Below are 8,028 nucleotides of genomic sequence, written 5' to 3' on the forward strand. Positions count from 1 at the left end.
TTATACAAAATATAATTTTTTTCAGACTGGCTTTTTTTGAGTAAGTCTTAAAATCAGGCAGTGAGTCCTCCAACTTTGTTTTTCCTCAGCATGCGGTCGCTGGTGTAGAGCCTTTGACTTTCTATATTTTTAGAACCAGTTTATCAGTACCTACAAAGTAGTCTGAAGAGATTTGTTTTGGATTACAGTCCACAGATGAAGCTGGAAAGAATTAGCATCTTATAATAGTGAATCTTCCTATCTAAAACATGGAGTATCTCTCCATTGATCTAAAATTTTTTAATTTTATTTTTGTCAATGTTTTATAATTTTCCAAATATAGATTCTGTATGTATTTTGCTAGGTTTATACCTATTTTGATTTTTTTGGTGTTGTTATAAATGATATTTTAAATGTTAAATTCTAATTGTTCTTTGCTGGTACTATATACAAATGTAAATAATTTTTGTATGTTAACTTTGTATCTATAAATTTTCTGTACACACTTTTTATTTCCAAGATTTATTTATTTTCATACTTTAGGGTTGTCTAACTAGACATTCATGACATCTGTTGAAAATAGTAATAAAATTTATCAAGCTCTAGTCAGGCTAAGAAAAAAGAGAGAAAAGAGAAATTACCAATATCAGATATAAATGGTTCATTGGCATTAAAGAGGCAGCATAGGAATACCACAGATAACTTTACTCCCACAAATTTGATAGATAAAATAAGCCACTTCCTGGAAATACACAAATTATCAAAACTCACAAAGGAGAAATAGATAAATTGAATAGCCCACCTCTCTTAAAGTAATTAAATCAGTAATTAATAGCCTTACAAAATGAAAAACAAAAACAAGGACAAATGGTTTCACTTGTGAATTCTACAAAAATGTAAGAAAGATATAATAGCTAACCTCTACAATCTCTTAAAAGAAATAGAAACAGAGAGAATATTTCATAGCTCATTCTATGAAACCAGCAGTTAATACTGAAGGCAGATAAAGACATTAAAAGAAAGTAAAAATACAAATCAATAGGAGCAAAGATATTATATCTTCTGTGACAGTAGAGAAAACACGTAGAGATATAAGTTGTAAATATTCTTGGTGCGTAGGACACACTGCGTGCAAATGTCTAGATAGTTTTTCTATATCAGAGACAAGCAGCTGTGGAAGGACAACCACAGCCTCTTCCTTTACTGGCACACCTTATTTCCTCTCCGCAATGACAATGGCATTTCATGGCATCTCTTGTTGTCTGTGGTTTACCTACAATTTTATCATATATATCCTGTGCTTTCCTCAAGTGCTTAGAATTTTTCAGGATAAAATAATAATTTAGACCAACATGCATGTAAACAGACATGAAGCAGCAAACTTACTGAGAGCTGGGTATATTCTCAGAAGAACTGATGTAGAAAAGAGAAGGTTTGGAACTAAAGGAGACCTTTTAACAGTATGCTTACTTGAAGAGATTGTTCTCCAAGGGGCTGGGGGGGAGTAGGGGCACATAGAGGGCAGAACATGGCAAATAAGTGAAGAAAATGATAGTTGCCTAAAAAAAAAAAATGAAACGATATCACTATTATTGCAATAGAATTTGTGATAATTGAAAGAGCAGAGTAAAAAGTCCTGGTTGAACTCAGGATCATGTAGTAACTATGAATTTTATGTCCTTGTACTTACAGTATGCGTATTGGAGTTACCTGTGTAAGTATCAAGGGTAGTTTCTTTTTCATTGTTGGAATTCCATCACCTGTCCTAGCAGAATGCTTGACAAATGGAACTTTTAAAAAATATGTAGAAAATAAAACAAAGACACAATGGGGGTCAATAAAACCCACTGATCAGAGTGCAGTTTGTTTACACAAACACACTTATGATTGGAGCCAGGAAATGAAAAGGATGTGCTAGCTATTCACCTATTTAGAAATAATAAAAATAAGTATTTTTATGATTTACATTATTTATTTAAATAATAAGAAATTTGAAAATTGTATAGAGTATTTGCAATATTAAAGGCACACGTATTATTTCCTTTAACCATTCAAACCACTCTATGAGGACTATTATCCCCATTTTATAGATGAGGAAACTGAGCAGCAGAGAGAACAAGTTATTTAATGTAGCATTGGGACTAGAATTTGGATTCGTGCAGTCTGACACAGAGCCTGAACCTTAAACGTGTGGTTATATCATTTCTTAAAATTCCTTTTCCAAAGATATCCATTCTAGACCACCTAAAAGTATTTACTTAATTTCCCTTTATCCCACAAGAAATTTTACCAGCAAGTGTTGTGTGAATAATCACCTTTTGAATGACCTACTGTGAATTTGGTTCAACCAGAAGAATATCCTCCTAATACATATTACTGAAGAAGCACTTAAGTCCTTCAAAGTGAAAGAAGATGTCAGAAAGGATGGAATGTGAAAAAGATTCAAAGAATTCAACCCACCCTTTTCTGGCATTGAAGATGGATAAAGGGAACCATAAGCCAAGGAATGCAGCAGTTACTAAAAGCTAGGAAAGGCCCTCAATTCATAGATAGTAAGAAAGCAGAGACCTGGTCACCGTAATGGTGGCAAAAGAAACCCAATTAGATAACTATCCACTAACAAAACAGCACTGGGAGAGATCTGGGTCCACTTAAGAAACTTCAGTAAAGCAGTGTGTGTTGCGGGGGGGGGGGGGGGGGGAGGTGGGGGGGCGGGGAGGAGGGAAGGGGGAGGGAATCAAATGACTGAAAGAAATGGGAATAACAGCTTCATTTGGTTGCATCATCACATCCTGCAGGCTGGCATTACTCAGCACCAAAAGGGAACTCCCCAGCTAGAAAGAGTTCCCCTCCCTGGGAAGCAAAGAGTGGGGTGAGCGACCTCCTTCAGTTTCACCCTAACCAGAGACCAGCTAATCTGAGAGCTATTGAGATGGCCAAGCAGGAACAAGGAAGACTCTAGTGGCAGAAACTAGTGGCAGGGGCTACTGGTATCAGCCACAGAGCAGAAGTGACTGCGTTCCCCATGACCTCCTCCGAAGAGAACTCCAGGAACGTTTGCCACTGAAAAAAAACAAGGTTCAGCTCAGCCACCGCAAACCCACTACCGATTTCACTGTTTTGTTTCTTTTGTCCAGCAGGTATTCATGTGCACAGACTCTCGCCTGAATGCTTCCTGGCTCCCTCGCCCCATTTCTGACCCTGCTAAAGCTCAGGACCAGCACAGGCAGCCAACACCAGCCCAGACCCCCAGGGCTGCCTCCTACCAATGCATGTACACTCAGGGCTAACCCCTCCAGATGTGCACCTGAACTCCACTGCCCTGACGCCCATCGCTGGCTTCCACCTACCTATGTGCACTCATGGCAAGATCCTGCAGCTGTGCAAGTGCACAGCCTCCACAGGCAAGGCCCTCACAGCTGCTCGTAGGCCCAGATCTGATTTGGTTCCTGTCACTGACTCCTCCAGCTGTGTACTGGCATGCCCCCAGCCTGAGTTCCAACACCGGCCTCCACTTCTACGCACCTGCTCTAAAACCTAGCAATGCCTGCCAACAGCCAGGGCTCCTGCAGCTGCCAGTGTCCCTGCAGCTGGCCCCAGCTCTTGCTGCTGGCTCTGGCTTCCACCACTATGTATGTGTCTGCAACTGGCTCCTGCCCCTGCATAGGGACCTGCAGATGACCCCTGCAACCAAGTGTGCATAGCATTGGCCACAGCCACAACTACTGCTTGCCCTGGTTCCTAGCTACTAGACCTGGAGATGCCACTAAGGAATGCAACAGCCTTTCAGCCATCATGAACCCCCACAACATTCACTAAGGACGATGCAGTTGATGATGTACACCTGAAGTGTTGCACCAAATACTTAAAGAAGAATCAATGCCAATTCTTCTCAAGCTATCCCAAAAAAAAACAAAACAAAACAAAAAAAACTTCCCAAACTTGTTTTATGAGGCCAGCATTACTCTGGTATCAAAACCACATAAGGACACCACAAAAAGAGAAAACTATAGGCCAATATCCCTGGTGAATATAGGTGCAAAATGACAAAAATGTACTTGCAACACTTATAAAAGATAATGGACTAGCACCCACATACATTAAAAAAAACAACAACACACCAAAACACCAATAAAACATAGGATATAGACTATCCACAAGCAAAAATGGGCAAAAAAATGAGAAGATTTTCACAATAAAATATATCCAAATAACTAGTACACATATGAAAAGCTGATCATTCTCGGTCATAATCAGGAAAAAAAAGTGAATTTTAACCACCCAGAAATATAATTAGATTGGTAAAATTTAGCACATTCTAACATTAGGAAATATCTAAAAGATTGTGAAACAACAGCAAAAAATGACCCTTCACAGGTGGAAATGGACACCATTTTGAAAATGTTTACTATCCTATAGAATAAAAGCCTAATATGCAAATTTTTTGACCTGGAGTTCAATAGAGTTCGACCGCTCGCTATGATGTGCGTTGACCACCAGTAGGTGGCACGGAACATGGCAGGCATCAGCAATGCGGCACTGGCAGCAGGCGGCAGTGCAGGCGCTGCCGCCCCAATGGGCCCCGACGAGAGCAGGACCACAGCGGGATGGTGGAGCAGGTGAGTGGGCTGTGCCAGGTCAAGGCGGGTGCAAGTGGGGGGCCCGATCACCCTGCTGATTGCCCTGCAGACGGCTCCCAGGCACTGAGAGAGCTGGGCAGGGGGGCCCAGCCCCAACTGATTGCCCTGCAGACAGCGACCAGTAGCAGTGGTGGGAGGTGGGGGGCGGGGAGTCCAGCCCCAACCTATTGCCCCACAGATGGGATGGGGAACTGAGGGTGGGAGGCTGTGACCTCTCACTGGCTACCTGGGGGTGGGGGTGACAGGGACGGAGGTGTGGTAAGAATGTGGGGTGTCTGCCAAGCTCACTCTCACTTCCCTTGCTACCCTCCCCCAGGATGCCAAGGCTCACGCACCAGGGAAGCCCCCATGCTCAGGTGCTGGGTGCCCGCAAGAAGCCCGCCCTGCACCTACGTGGCCTCTTCAGGTGAGCCAGGCTGCAGCCGCAGGAACCACAGGAGCCAGTCGGACTCCCCATGGGTTCACGCAGGAGCAGGTCTGCGAGGCCGGCCGAGAGAGTGCTGCCCACCCGGCTCCTGTGCAGGCCCATGCTGCGCCCTGGCCTGCAGCGTCCAGCTGCACTCACTGCATCTCTGCGTGGGGACTTGGGCACCGTGACTCAGGCGGAGGGGGACATGCAGGGGCCCAGGGGCCCAGGTGCTGCCCAGGGCCCAGAGGTCAGCTGGGACTTGCCCTTCCATGCCAGACGCTCACACTTCAATCGCCAGCCGGGCCTAGGGACCACACCCATGCACGATTTTGTGTACCAGGCCTCTAGTCCTATCTAATAAAAGAGTAATATGCAAATTGACCGTAACACCAAGACACAAAATGACCGCTCCCATGTGGTCAAAGATGGCTGCCCCCATGTGGACACAAGATGGCTGCCACAAGATGGCCGCCACAAGATGGCCTGCAGAGGAGGGCATGTGGAAAGTTAGGGGGTACCAGGCCAGCAGAGGAGGGCAGTTGGGGGAGACCAGGCCAGCAAGGAAGGGCATTTGGGGGGTACCAGGCCTGCAGGGGAGGGCAGTTGGGGGAGACCAGGCCTGCAGGGTAGGGCAGTTGGGGAGGACTAGGCCTGCAGGGGAGAGCAGTTGTGGGCAATCAGGCCAGCAGGGTGGGGAGTTAGGGGTGACCGGGCCTATAGAAGAGGGTAGTTGGGGGTACCAGGCCTGCAAGGGAGGGCAGTTGTGGGCAATCAGGCAAGCAGGGAGAGCAGTTAGGGGTGACCGGGCTGGCAGAGGAGGGCAGTTAGGGGAGACCAGGTAAGCAGGGAAGGGCAATTGGGGGGAACCAGGACTACAGGGGAGGGCAGTTAGGAAGGGCCAGGCCTGCGGGGAAGGGCAGTTGGGGGAGACCAGGCCAGCAAGGGAAGGCAGTTGTGGGGGAACAGGCCTGCAAGGGAGGGCAGTTTGGGGGGGACCAGGCCTGCAGTGGAGGGCAGTTGGGGGGACCCAGGCCTGCAGGGGAGGGCAATTGGGGGTGACCAGGCCAGCAGAGGAGGGCAGTTGGGGGAGACCAGGCCAGCAAGGGAAGGCAGTTATGGGCAACCAGGCTAGCAGGGAGGGCAGTTAGGGGTGACCGGACCAGCAGTGGAGGGCAGTTGAGGGAGACCAGGTCAGCAGGGGAGGGCAGTTGGGGGGTACCAGGCCTGCAGGGGAGGGCAGTTGGGGGGGACCAGGCCTGCAGGGGAGGGCAGTTGGGGGGGACCAGGCCTGCAGGGGAGGGCAGTTGGGGAGGACCAGGCCTGAAGGGGAGGGCAGTTGGGGGGGACCCAGGTCTGCAGGGGAGGGCAGTTGGGGGGGACCAGGCCTGCAGGGGAGGGCAGTTGTGGAGGACCAGGCCTGAAGGGGAGGGCAGTTGGGGGGGACCCAGGTCTGCAGGGTAGGGCAGTTGGGGAGGACCGGGCCTGAAGGGGAGGGCAGTTGGGGGTTACCCAGGTCTGCAGGGGAGGGCAGTTGGGGGGGACCCAGGTCTGCAGGGGAGGGCAGTTGGGGGGGACCAGGCCTGAAGGGGAGGGCAGTTGGGGGGGACCCAGGTTTGCAGTGGAGGGCAGTTGGGGGGGACCAGGCCTGCAGGGGAGGGCAGTTGAGGGGGACCAGGCCTGCAGGGGAGGGCAGTTGGGGGGTACCAGGCCTACAGAGGAGGGCAGTTGGGGGGGACCCAGGTCTGCAGGGGAGGGCAGTTGGGGGGGACCAGGCCTGAAGGGGAGGGCAGTTGGGGGGAACCAGGCCTGAAGGGGAGGGCAGTTGGGAGCCAGCAGTCCTGGATTGTGAGAGGGATGTCCAACTGCCCATTTTGGGCTTAAACGGGCAGTCGGACATCCCTTAAGTGGTCCCAGTTTGGAGAGGGTGCAGGCTGGGCTGAGGGACACCCCACCCCCCGTGCACGAATTTCATGCACCGGGCCTCTAGTTATCTAATAAAATAGAAGAGAAGCATTCCCAAGGAACAAGAAATTCTGTTCTTAGGTGTTTTTCCTATAGAAACTAGTGAAGGACTTGTGATTATATTCACCAGGGTATATGAAAAGAATGTTCATTGTAGCTATTTTCTTTAAAGCCCCAAACAACATGAAATACATCAAATGTTCATCCAATAAAAAATACATTTAATTGCTATTGTAGTAATTAAAAATTAATGATCTATATAGCTATATGGTGCAACAAAATTTAATCTCCAAACATTATATTGTGTGAAAGAAGTTACTATATACACATATATTCTGAATTTTATTATAATTTTCCTGACTTTTGTTATTCTTTAACATTTTTTATATTTTGACATGTTATTTTTAAAATTTTTTACTTTATTATTATTATTAGCTTTTAACTATATATTCAGAATTGTGGTAAATGTAGGAGGAGGCACAGTTGATAAAAAGGCACAGAGTGGAAAAATAAGGTATGTACCTACTTGTGAAATTATTTTAGCAATTTCCAAATCTGATTTTATTATTTCTTAAATAAATCAGCTTAATATGTATTAGAGATTCTTAATGTACAAATATAAATGGTACCAGAAAAAGGCCACTTACATAAACTGGCCTAAAAGAAGGACCAACATTGCATAATAAGTGGGGGAGAGGGGAGTTGAGTATAATTAAAATTTAAGCTACAATTGTGTGTATGCAGTAATTCATAAAAGTGGAGAAAGAATCAAATGTTGAGATTGTTTGAGAACCATTACTTTTCAGCAAAATTTTATAGCTGCACAAAACTCATTTGAGTTTTATACCATGATCATATAACGTCATTTAAAAAACAAACAGATTTTAGTTCTACCAAGAGTCTCTCTTAATACTTCATTCTTGAGTCTGCGGACAGAGACGGCGGTAGGCTCCGTGGGCAACGCTGTCCCGCTGATCCTACAGGATCCAGATGTGGGCTCGGACACAGCCTCGGCTTCAGTCTCGGGCCAGCGAGGCG

Source organism: Plecotus auritus (assembly GCF_963455305.1).
Source record: "Plecotus auritus genome assembly, chromosome: 3".
Lineage (NCBI taxonomy): Eukaryota > Metazoa > Chordata > Mammalia > Chiroptera > Vespertilionidae > Plecotus > Plecotus auritus.